At 40.1% G+C, this 13,490-nt stretch overlaps 2 non-coding genes across 2 annotated transcripts; one reads left to right on the forward strand and one right to left on the reverse strand.

The window, feature by feature from the left end:
- Positions 1-143: 143 nt before the first annotated feature.
- TRNAA-AGC (transfer RNA alanine (anticodon AGC)) lies at positions 144-216 on the reverse strand. Its single transcript has one exon. It is a non-coding gene; the product is annotated as a tRNA-Ala (tRNA).
- An 8,898-nt stretch (positions 217-9,114) lies between these two features.
- Positions 9,115-9,187, forward strand: TRNAA-AGC (transfer RNA alanine (anticodon AGC)). Its single transcript has one exon. It is a non-coding gene; the product is annotated as a tRNA-Ala (tRNA).
- Positions 9,188-13,490: the final 4,303 nt, after the last annotated feature.

Consider the following 13,490-nt stretch of genomic DNA (forward strand, 5'->3'; position numbering starts at 1 on the left):
TAGCCACGAGAAGAAAATAATTTGCATTTAAAGAAAAAATTCAGCTCAGCTCTGATCAACGTTAAAAACTTAGATACTTCATACTATGTAAACGAAACTGCTGCGAGAAAACGCATCCGAATTCAAAACAGCGGCACAGCAAATGGAGAATGCGGGCATCGATCCCGCTACCTCTCGCATGCTAAGCGAGCGCTCTACCATTTGAGCTAATTCCCCCCGCGGGCTCCCACCCCCCTTTAGCCATCATTCCTGCTTTTACTGCCTCACTGAAGGAGGCACCGCACAATGCGTTCAAATGTGACTTTCTGCCTCCAACACAAACAAAACTTCCTCCCCCAAGTCCCGGTAGCCGGGCAGTGCGAGCCCTTCTAATCCCCCCGCCAAGTCTCGGCTAGGGAGTAACAGCGCACAGCCCTCCAGTGAAACGCAGAAACAATTAGATGTTCCTGCAAGCGCGCTGCTTTTGACAGCCGTAGTGGGAATTTTGCCTAATATGATATCTGGACTCCTCGAGGCAATAGCAGGCGCTTTGTTCAGCGGAGCTGCATCTGGGTAACATCCGGGCTTGTGTTTCCAGGCAATTGAAGACTTATGTTCACACCAAACAATTATTACTGCGTAAGAGAAATCTGGATATGTTTAAATACTGTATTTTTCTAAAACAGATTTTTCCTATTTGTAATCCCTAGGTGGAAGACAATCGGCTAAATGACTTTATCCTTCTGCACATTTTACAATATAAAATATATATGACTGAATAGGTAGAGTTCTTCTAGTTCTTTCTCTCGAGGCAATAGAGGCTGGGTTCATGTCATTAAAAAGGGGTAAAAAAAATGACCCATGGAACAAGGGCTCTTGGAAACAAAGAGAAAACCGCCAAATGGAACACCAGGAAACAAAGTAATAGCTCAAATTATTTACTTACATCTCTCAGGGATTTTTAAGTTGTGATGCTGTCAGCAAACAGACAAGCACACTCACACAGACAAACACATATAAAAATCATAAAAATATACAACTAAAATGTAAAAAATATGTAAATTTTTACTATAACGAAACAGCAGTGAAAATTTTGTTTAGTAGTTTCACAAATAGCAAGAGAGAGTTGTGAATTTTTATTGCACTTGCAATATTAAACAATCTGCCTTTCTGAAAAAAAAAAAGGAGTATCTGAAATGAAATGTATTGAATAACTACACAAACGGCTCTTGATTTCCCCAAGATGCTTTAAGACACATGAATCACACTGACATATACAGATCTTTCAAACCTCTCCTCTTCAATGACTTTGTGATTTCAGAAAACAAAATAACAAAATTTCAGTCTTTGGTTTAGCCCTAAAGCTGTATACCAAAAGTCCCATGTACATTCTTCCATTAACAAAATTCCAGTGTCTTGCCACCTACTCCCTCCTCACTCTGATTCAAACACCTGGCTTTGGCAAAAAAAATGTTTCTCCCTCTCATATTTAATCATTGTTGAAAGAAGCATCTGAAATAAAATTGCAGGAGGTAATTAAGTTTTTACTGCTGGAATTATGCTGCAGACACCACTGACATTTAAACAACTTGCTGACTGAAAGCTCCACAGGTCAGCGTGCCTGGCAAAGTAAGGAAGCTTGCTGCTCTTTCTATTCTGGGATGTTTCACATTTTTCTTAGTATTCCTTCTGAACAAAAAACATTTAAGTCTCAAGAACGCCTGTGCTATGAAACAAACAAGCAAGCAAACAGAACCCTTCTAGTTCTGTCTATATCAGGCTTGTAAGAACACAAGAACAGGCAAGACCAGGGTTTCATGCCAGATTTTGAAAGGTAAATCACATCTACTTGGTTTAATTAAGGGAATCCCCAAGCAGGCTTACAACTGCATCGAACTGAAAGTTTCAATTTGTGACTAGGCGCTGACAGTCTTAAGGCATTAACTCAACAGGTAGGGTAAAATTTAATTAAAATCAAGCAAAACTCAGAATGAACTATAAATTAAGCAATGACAAAATGACAGATATAGTATATTCAGTTCATTCTGTTAAACAGCCTAACCTTCAAGTTCATAGATACAGCATTAAAATGAAACAAGTATATCTCCAGTTCTGTATCCAGTATTTATCCCATATTTAAAGCATTGAAGGAAAAGCTGTATTTAAAGCATTGAAGGAAATGTGTTTTGTACCTCAGAGATAATTTTACTGAAGAGTATTATCAAAATATGGAATTGGACAGCAAAATTCACATCATCCTCTGGAGGGAAAAACCCACGAACAAAAAATCTCAAACTCCAACAGACAGCACCCCACCAACCAAATGCACTGTAAATCACATAAAAAGCAACACAAGAGACATGCCATGACTCAGAAAAAACCTCCCTTCTGTTTTCAATGGCCACAATGAGAACAACACTTCATTTATTGACAAAGATCTTATTGCTTGTTCATAAATTTTTGCCTGTTTTACCATTGTTCATTGATTCATACCCAAAGCACAAGACATAAACATGCTAAAGAAATCAAAAAACATAAGAACCAATCAAAAAGGGAAAAAAAACCACACCAACCAAAAACCCCACCAAACTCACTGTGGTTACCACATTTGGGGAAAAAGAGTATTGTCCATCTGGGAGGTTATGCACTAGGACAAAATTCTGTAATACTGGTCAAAGAACCAGCTTAACCAGGCATCTTAAGTAACTTCAGTTACCATTAGCAGTCACAACAGACACTTGCAAAAGCCAACATAATTAATATTAAATATACAGCTTTTGTAAGAAGTTTGATACCAAAATGTTCTTTGTACATATTTATCAGATTAGCATTTAGGTTAACATGGTGCTCTCTGTGCACTAATTAAGAAGACGGTGATCTCAGAGCATAGCTCTGAGCAAGATCATTTTATGCTACACTGTCATCTCCCTGGGGACCAACACAAAAATCATCCTCATTATTTCAACCGGTAAAATCTCTATCTGAGAGTTGAAATACCAAGAAAAGATAAAAGGTACCATTCTCTTTCTCTAAAAGGATCCATGGATTTTTGATTTCCACCTAGGTTATCACATGGATTCCAGATTGGCAAAGATTTCATTCTGTTTTCAGATGGGGAAACATGAAGTCATACATTAACATGATTATGCATTTAGGTTTTTTTCCTAGGAAAATGGCTAGACTCACATCACAACTTACTCCCAATTTTTCTGGAAGACCTTGTGTCCCTACTAACTTCATGAGTGTTTAAAAAAGTTTGAACATCATGCTACATGCACAATGCTCTCCTTGAAGTAAACAGGATGACAACACAGAAGAACTGTGTCACTTTTTTACATACAAAACAAACTGTTTAATAGTTTATAGCAATAAGCAAAGTTGTTACAAAAGCAGTGAGATTAACTATGCCTGAATCCTATTGGATCTTTGTCTTCTAAATCACCACCATAATCTAAATATTCTCTACATTCCCTATAATTCCACGTAGCAGAGAATGTGGGCTAGCTCTGCCTAGGTCACCTGGCTAATCAGCTATCACTTAACAGCACATATTATATTTTCCTCATGTTCATTTAGTGTCTTTTACAAGCCATTAATTTCTACTGAATAGTAAACAATTCCTTTATATTTTCAATTTTAATCCACCTTTCACTTTTTGTGCCAAAATTAACAGGGGTGAGAATGAAGATTTTTCTTAGCTTAGAAGACTTAAGATTCAGATCCCTATATCCTGTGGCTTTTACTAAGAAACAGAACTATGTGCTCACTAAATGAGATTTTTTTCTAGAATAATAGTTTTAAGAACAATAATCTCATCCAAATAAATAAACCAACCATTTATAAAAAGCCCTAAGGAACTGGTTACACGGAATGAACTGAAAAATGTATTTGGCTGCAATGTTCAAAGACTAGAGGGTTAAGATACACAGAACTCACTGAAGTTCAGCTTATATTTAACATCTGATTACTTAGGTCCATATGAAAATCTGAGAGCTTTCCTTTTTAAAATTTATACACCACCATGATACACAATAATTTTCCACTAGAACAGGGGAACCAGAGTTATCATCAGAGGAGCTGCATACACTGATGAGGCTACCTGCTTACAGTGTATTCAAAATACCACAATCATGCTGAATTAAGACCACAAAAAAGTTTAGGATAGCAGCCACTTCAAAACGTTCTTCAACACAAGTTATCCTCTGATTTGAGTCTTCCACTTCTCTCCTGGGCTCAATTTTACACGTTAAGCGAACTCTGGAGGAGCAGTATCAGAAGTAAAGAAAACGCAGCTATTAAAATTTACTAATGCAGTGTAGGATTAGTGTGGTTGTAGGTGTTGAGAACAATTGAAGGAGGGCTGGAGCCTGAGTCATGGCAGAGCAGCACAGGAATGGGAAGCACAGGAATGGGAAGCACAGGAATAGGAACCCCATGAGAACCCACAAAACCACCCGCTGTGCTGAGGAGCTGCACTGCCCACTGCACCTCCTCCTTCAAACAAGCACCCCCATGACTCCAAAACTAGGTTTTTTGCGACCCACTAAGAAAAGCACCATGACCAGAAAGCCCCTGGGTAAAAGGCTGTGCACAAACCTCCTCCGCCTGCTTTGCTTTTCCGTGGTCTCAGCCTGGACTCAAATGCAGACGCAGCTCCCCTGCCTGCATGTTCCCACCTTCCTGACCTCTCAGGACGGGGCCTCTGCTCCACCCTTCCCAGGCACTAAGTGTGCCCTGCCCCGTGCCAGAACCTTCCACCCACCCCAATGGCAACTGTCTCCTCCAGGGCAGCTGCTGCCCTCCTTTTATTCCTTTATGGATGGAGTGGTAAACAGGCGGTGCTGGGAGGTTTGTCATCGTGTCAACAGGGAAATCCTGGAGCTGCGTCTCCTCCTGATGCATGAGGCAGCTGTTGGGATGGCAGGTAAGTGTTGTAGAGAAAAGCCACCAACCTACCTGTTGGTCAGCTCTTCTGTCCTCCTGAAGTGGCCTTCTGTATCACCGGGGGGAAAGGTAATGCTGGAAAGAGCAAATTTTATCCTAGTTTTTCCAATGCAGTGGCTGAAAGTACAGGAATATCATCTGAGTGTGTACACCTTCAAATGGAGCTAAATATTTTTTCATAATGTAAATTCATAATTAGGTTTATGTTCATGCATTTTCCTAAGCATTGTTTTGAGGGGGAGGTTGAAAAACAATTTTTTAAAAATGTACATCAATTTGCGTTTAAGGAGGACAGAATTTCCATTTTCCAACCACATTCCTGATAGTTTCTAACAGCTAAGAACACAACTTCTGAATAATCTGGATATGCAATGTATCTTTCTCTGTCACTTTCTGGTTTTTTTTTAAAGGAGATTATAGAACATAAGGGTTATTTGCAACTGTAAAAGCTGTTCCTGTTTTGCAAACAATCTCAGCTTCTGCACCTTTGACACCAAACATCAGGTTAACTGTTAGCAAGAAAAGGCAGTTTTAGCAGTAAATGGTAAATAATATTTTGGCAATAACCCATCTCCTGTTTATAACCTTGTTATTTTTGTGTAGTGCTCGATATGTTTCCTGAAAAAAAGTAAAATAAAGAAAAAACAGAAATTCATTGACTTCTTTCAGCAAGAGCTGAGCTATTTTTATGCAGCTCTTGCGTTTTTCTTTTGCTTAATATTGTTAGTAAAATTACAGCTACTTCAACACTTCTCAAATAACTAAAAGGCTGTGAAAAAATGTTAATGGTGTTAGACAACTTGAAACAAGATCAATGCAGAATCTTGAGTTGTTTACCAGTCCTTTAGGATCATAGCAGCATTTGAATTGTTAGCAGCCATCTCTAAACAACTTCTTGTGAAGAAAGCTTTATTTTCTCTGAAGATAAAAACAAAAATAAGGTGATTTTTTTTTAACCCAAAGACTTGACCAGGAAGTTACTCAGGAGTGCCTGGTCTAAATATGTTCCTTGTCATCACTGCTAAATAATGGAATAATGGGTGTTGGTTAGCTAATTCACTCTAAATTCCTAGAGATGATCAAGTAAGCAGGTGCTTTTAGGCCCAGATGAGCATCCAAGGTGGGTCATGTTGCAGAAACAATATCATGTGAAAAAAAAGTGCCTTACATCAGCTGAATTTTGTATCACAGTTTTCCACCTAGTGTTTTCAATTGAAAACCTGCTCAAGTGCCTGTGCATGTTCTAGCAGCCGCCATAGAAAATTGAATTATTTACATGGCAAAGATCTCTCCTTACTTCACAAGTATTACATCATTTTCACACTGCTTTTAATTTTTTTAACATTCTACAAATACTGAAAAACTATACACAATCAATCACCCTCTCCTCCCCTTCAAAAATCTTGTGTTTAACTCTGACAGGATTAGCTTTAGTATTTTAAAAAAACAACCAAAAAACAACCAACCAAAAAAAATCAGGTATAGCTTAAACATACAGCTGGCCATAAATCCAGAGCAACTTTATACCTGATTATTACTCTCACTTGTACTATTAGTGCTCTTAGAACTGACAGCTATATTTTTTTCTGAATACCATTATTCTTTCTTCCCCTTCTTATTTTCTTGTGGTTGGCACTGTCAAAAAATTGTAGCAAATCAATGCTGAAGCTTGTCAAGCACCAAGTGAATACAAAAAGACAGTGGCTTAGTTTCAGTTATTCCTAGTCTGCCTTGCCTCCTGCCAAAGAATCCAGCTCCAGGAACAGCTGGATGTGCATGTACAGTATCTCCAAGCCATTCATCACATGTCAAGGCTAAGGTACATAAGATGATTCAGCATCACCAGAAGCCAGTAAATGATGTAAAAACAAGCCAGGCCGGTTAGAAACCAGTCAGGTGGTGATCTTACCTCCACTCACGCTCTGCTTTGATTTCTTCTTGGCCTGTTTTAAACTTGATGGATGAGTAACTTCTCTCATTCTGCTGTGGAGTGAGAAATGCAGCCTGGCTTAGCAAGGAGCCGTTGTCTGGTTTAGTGCTGACATAATGCAGGAACAAACTCCTCTCTAAATGAAGACATTCAAGAAACAGTCAGAAAGTCATTGGGTGGCAGATTACGGGCTGTATAATTTGTCTGTATGTGCAAGAGCAGAGGGAGCTTATGGAGAAGAGCAGAAGTGAACACTGCCATGACAAATCAGGTGGAGTTCATAAATTCTTCCCACCCTACAGAGAACCAGAGCCAAACACAGCTCTCTTGCTTGGTATATCACTTTATGTTTCAAAGAGATACCTGAGAGGCCTCTGTGGTTAAAATAAGTAGGGGAAAGATGTAAAGTGCAGCTCAGCCACTTTGGTTTGGTTCAGCTCAAAAAACCTGAGTTGATCAAGATATGTGTACGTGAAAGCTGTTACAGGTGTGTCCACATGATTTTTGTGTCAGCAACAGTGAGGCCAGCAGGACCAGGGCAGGGATTGTCAGCCTGTACTCAGCACTGGTGAGGCCTCACCTTGAGTGCCATGTTCTGGGTCCCTCACTTCAAGAAGGACATTGAGAGGCTGGACAGCATCCAGAGGAGGACAATGGAGCTGGGGAGGGGTCTGGAACACATGTCCTGTTGAGGAGTGGCTGAGGGAGCTGCAGTTGTTTATTATGGAAAAAAGGAGGCTCAGGGGAAACCTTATCACTGTCCAGAACCACCTGAAAGGAGGCTGTAGCCAGATGAGGGTCAGCCTCTTCTATGCATCCAGGGACAGGACAAGAGGACATAGTCGTAAGATACACCGGGGGAGGTTTAGCTTGGGCATCATAAAGAATTTCTTCACAGGAGGGGTGATTAGACATTGGAAAGGGCTACCCAGGGAGGTAGTGGAGTCACTGTCCCTGCGGGCGTTTAAGGAAAGACTGGATGTGACACTTAATGCCATGGTCTAGTTAACATGGGGGTGGTGGTCAGGCAGAAGTTAAACTCGATGATCTCTGAGGTCTTTTCCAGCCTAATTGATCCTGTGATTCTGTGAAGCAGAAGCGAGGGGGCTGGGGAAAGGAGGGGACGGGAGAACACGGAGCGGGTGGCAGGAGATTGTGGAACGCGGAGGGAAAGGGTTTGTGGAAGGAGAGAAAGCTGTCCCGAGGAAGAGGGGGAGCAAAGTCGAGGAGCCGAGGCCCAGGGGCGGGCCCGTGAGGGAGCGCAGCTGCGGGGGCCATGACGGGAGCTGCGGGAGCAGCGCGGAGCGGCCCCTGCAGCCGGGACAGCGCCGCTCCCGGGCGGGACAGGGGCCGGGCCCCGGGGCTTGGGTGCTGTTCGCGGGGAGCCCAGCTCCGGGTGCAGTCTGGGGGCTGGGGTAAGGACCGGTCCCCAGGAGCTGTGCGGGCAGTTTGGCGAGGGGCCGTACATCATCATCACCTTCCCGGCCTCGATACAAGCTTTACGGAGCGTGTCAAGTCACGTGGGCACCTGTGCGTTCATTTTTCAAAAAGTCGGTGTTTTAAGGCTGTTAAAAGTAACGTATTAATTATAGGCAAGTGCATTTGGTGAGGTAATGAATAAGAAAAACACAGATCTGCTTTATTTTCACTTGACTCTGTCAACTCAGAGAAGCCAGACACCTTCCAAAATGATGTATGTGTGCATATATACATATTTATATGACAGGATGTGTGTGTCTATATATATATATATATATATATATATGCACACACTCATATGTGTGACTCTAAAACTCCGTTTCATTCAAGCATATATAACATTTTTTTCCTTCAGTAAACGTTTCCTGAACCTTTACACAAGTCTTTACACGTGCACTGAAAATTACAAGGAACATGGATTTCCTTGTTGAATTTGGAACAGTTGTTCAATAAAAGTAGGGTTTTTTTTAAATTATTATTTTTTTCCTAAAAACACACATTTGGTTCCTTTTAAGTAACTTGATCTTTTGGAGAGCTTCTTATATGAAACCAGCCAAATAGCAAAGACTCGTGTTATAAAAGGACGAGTAAGATTATGCTGGTAGTGTACACGCTGAAGGACGCGTCCCGCGATTGCAGCTGTGGGCTGCAGTCCGTTGTTGGTGAGTGGAAAGAATGACTCAGCAAGAAACAACGAATTTATAATCGGATGTAGTGGTGTTGTGGGGCTCTGTAAGTTTAGAGTCTGTATATTCAAGTTTTGAATTTTTTTTTTTCCAGGTGGGGAATTAGCTCAAATGGTAGAGCGCTCGCTTAGCATGCGAGAGGTAGCGGGATCGATGCCCGCATTCTCCAGTGTTTTCAGTGTGCGTGTCATAAAACCACACGGCAGCGTTTAAAATTATTTTCCTATTTATGCCTAATTTTTCTTGTAAAACGTATAATTTCAGAAACCTAAAATGACTGTATTTTTTTTTAAAGCGTATTGATTTAACTACTGCATTTTTAAATTTCAAAATCACATGTTAGCTCTTTTGCATAGAGGAAGTAAAAATATAATCTGTATGAAAGAATCAAATTTGCTGACATCTTAATGCAATAAGAAATGACATGTAAAATTTTTTGAGAAAAGTAACTGAGGAATTTTTTGATTGGTCCTTAAGTATTTTGTTAATTATTTAATTCATTTGTTAACTTTACATTTGATATTATAGTTTAGTGTGTAGTGAACAAAATTTTGTATTGATGCTCTGAGTAAGACTCATTGTTTCTGCTCTATTTTGGTTGTATAGGCTGTTCATTAGAAAGAGTGGGCTAGGACATTCTATAGTTCTTTTGCATCTGATAGCAAGATTGTGCCTTTTTGTGAATTTTCACATCTCTGAAATACCTTGGAAATTTTCTCTCTAAATCTATGCTTGCACATTTTAGGGCTTCATGAGGGTATTTTTTTTTTTGTTGGTTTGTTTAGTGGTTTGTTGTTTTGTTTTAAATTCTGATTTGTTTTTCTTACTTGCTCATTCAGATATTTAATTGCTTCTACTTCCAGTTTGAGATAGCGTGAGGAAACGAGCAGAATGTGCCTCTTACACATACAGTGAATTTGTGCAATTAGGAACTTGGGAGTGCACATATTACAACAAACAGAAATGAGAAACAAAAGTTATTAATTAGGCTTCATGTTAAGGGAGGAGAAACCTTGCTGCATGGATTTACAAGTAGCACCTGTGAAGAAAATCAGGGACATCCTCCCGTGACCATGACAAGAATGCAATTAACTTCTAGATGGAATAGGATAGAAATTGCATTTGCTTATTTCTCTTGTATTCTCTAAGTACTGGAGAGAAAAGAGCAATTGTGACTGTAAGGCTGCTTGATGCCTCTTAAAATGAAATCTAATGGAGAGAAAAGTATTATGGTCTTGTCATGAGTCCCTCTTGGACCCAGGTAATAATTTAAATGTCTGTTTGCGTGGAATGAGACTCTTCAGTAGTCTGTGGGATTATTCTTGCCTCTGTGTTTTCTGTGTTTTTGTTACTACATAATACCTGACACTTTCTGTGCTTTTAAAGGGAATGAGTTATATTGCTCTTCTTGGCCGATGAAATGCAAGTTGTGCACTGATGGCAGTGAGAGAATTTGGTGGGGCTCTGTTGAGGTGCAGTCTGCAATCACTTGAAAGCCTGAAAGCTCTTAGGACTAATGACTTTTCATTACATTTATGCCCAGCTTCCTGCATTGGGGCACTTCTGTCTTTTAGGGCTTGTAAACTGAAAAGTTTAGTTCTAATTCTTTTGGTGTGAATATGAGTAGAAGTAAGAGGCTTTTGCTCATCCCAAATGGTGTTTTATGTCTTTATTTTTTAGGTGAACTATCCTGTGAAGAATTTATAGGATTGAGAGACACAAGTGTCCTGGCTCTCAAAAGAACTACTACCTGTGGAAGTATACTACTTGTTAATGGGTACATTACCCAGAACCCCATGTCAAAGGAGTGACCACTCTGGGTCTGTCTGTGCTTTCCGAGTCAGACACTGCACAGAGATATGTAAAGAACCATGAGGGAATTCAGTTTTATTTGATTTTTTTATTATTCTTACTAGTATTACCCCTCATACTTTACACTACAGTCCTCTTTAATATCATGCTTAAATCAGTTTCACAAGGTAGTTACTCATTCTGAAGAATAATTTGTATTAAACTTGCTGGAAGATACTGCTATGTCTTTCTTTGTTGTAGTCTGCAAATAGGAAATAATTATTCCTTAGTTGTCTTTTATTAATCTCTTCTTCCAAATATTACTTAGAAAATCTTTCAGGCTGAGATGGAGCTTGGGGACCATCATAGGGCAACTCTGGAGACAGTGTTGTACAACATGAGGGCCATCTGTAGAATCTGCATTCAAAAATCTCAAGTCTGTGAAACTCTTCTTTTAAATAAAATTATTTCACAACATGATTGTCGAATATTTATTTTCTGAGCTGAGCACACTGCAGAGTTCTGATTTTTCTCTTGATGGGTACTGTGTGATATTTGATAATAAAGTTTATGAATTTTTTTCTGAAATGGCTACCAATACCCTATTTTGACCAAGTTGGAAGCAGAAGTTGTATTTTGAACTCTTTTTGAAGAGAGTGAGAGGTGGGTTCACTACCATGTGTAAGCACTTAGAATCCTAGAACCATAGAATGGTTCGTGTTGGACAGGACCTTGAAGATCATATTGTTCCAGCCCTTCTGTCATGGGCGGGGACACATTCTTCTAAAGGAGGTTGCTCTGAGCACCATCCAGCCTAGCTTTGAACACTGTCACAGCTTCTCTGGGCAACCTGTTCCACTGCCTCACCACCCTCAACAGTAAAGAATTTCTTACTAATACCTAACTTAAACCTACCCTGTCTCAGTTTAAGGCTCTACCCCCTTGTGCTATCACTGCATGCCCTTGTGAAAGTCACTCTCCAGCTTTCTTCTAGGCCCTTTTTAGGTAATGGGAAGCTGCTTTTGCTGGGGCCACCTCTCCTGTAGGCTGAAAAACCCCAACTCTCTCAGCCTACTTGAAAAAGTTACACCCTTAAAATGTGTTCAGCTTCTAGTTGTCAGATATTCTTCCTCTCAAATTCAATGTTGAAAAAAATTACATTTTTTCCCAGTAAACTTCGCCCAATATAAGAAGAGTGAAATGAAATAGTTTTTAGAGTCATTTAGCAGAGGTTTCCTCACCTAGGCCAGCGACCTTACACCTTTTTTCCATTTTGGCCCATTTTAAAAATTTCCTGTGGTTGCAATTAGTATTGCAGTAACTTGTTGCTGCTAAATGTAAGCCTTGACATCTAATGGATGGTTCTGGACACAGATGGACTGTGGAGTCTGCTGTGTGCTTTCAGAGACTCATGGAATACAAGTGGGCTTTGGTTTGCTGAGCCTATGGCTCTATTTCTGTCATGTCTCAAGACATGCAGGTGTGCTATTCATTGTTAGCATAGAATCACCTAAAAAAGAAGGATTAATCTTAAAAAAAAAAAAAATGCACAGCATTGCGTGGCCATTGTGCTTCTTTGTAACCTTGGAGCTGAGCAGGTTTTATCTTAATGCAAGTAAGAGCACAGCCTGGCTACATTATGGATGGACCACAGTGGACAAGGCTTGTGTAGTGGTCTCTAATAGCCCTCTTGCACCTGCTCGATTCCAAAAAACACAAGGACAACTCTCTTATTTCTGTTCGAGGACACAATATTTTCTACAGTGATGTTATAATAGGGGAGAACTTTTCAAAATACTCTTTTTTTCTCCCAGTATTGTTACTACTTCCATGAAAATACTGAAATAGGCTACACAAGAGAATCCCTACAATCAGCTTGTTTAGACAACAGAAAGCTCCACGGATCATTGAAATGCAGCTTAAGGAACAGTTTTACTGCACTGGAAAAGCTGACTCCTAATTATTTTGATGTAAATATTGAAACTCCTTATTTCTGTTGTTGCAAAAATCTGGTCAAAACTAGTTACTTGATAAAATAGAAATCAATGGAAGAACTAAAAACTACTGGAGATTTATCACTTTTATGTATGCAGAGATAGCAAAAACAGTATTGGGCTAAAATGAACAAAGGATAAATGCAGGGAGGCAGAGCATTTTATGTATGATGGTGGGGATGGTGCTGTGCAGGTTTGGGAGTTGGTCTCTGAGGTCCTTGTGGTTCCCTTCCAATTCAACATATTCTGTGATTGGAGTCCTCGCTGGGGAAGAGGTTTCAGGTAAGCTGGAAGAAAAACATCTTGTATTGTTGCTCTTTCTGATTGCTACCAGAAGTCTGTGAATGAGTTTAACTCTCTCTTTGTAAGTATAAAGGAAATACTGAGTGTTATTTATAAAGTAGGATGTCAAGATCAGCATGTGGGTGTTGTCACTGGTTAGAGAGGTGCGTGTGACAGTCTTTTTTGTTACAGACTGCTGCTAGCAGCACCCTTGTGCTCAGGCTGCAAGTCCTCCTGGGAATCCCTCCTTGCAGTGACCCCGGCACAGGTTTTGGGATGTGTCCCCTTTCAAGTGTGTTCGCCTGCAGGTTGCTTTGGTGTGCTTTTCCCTCACATCCACGTGAATGCTGGCAGGGCCCTTTTGGATTGTTCTGAGCCTGCTGCCCTTCACCAGCACTCTGCAAG

The sequence above is a fragment of the Sturnus vulgaris genome, chromosome 1, assembly GCF_052056855.1.
Source record: "Sturnus vulgaris isolate bStuVul1 chromosome 1, bStuVul1.hap1, whole genome shotgun sequence".
Taxonomy (NCBI): domain Eukaryota; kingdom Metazoa; phylum Chordata; class Aves; order Passeriformes; family Sturnidae; genus Sturnus; species Sturnus vulgaris.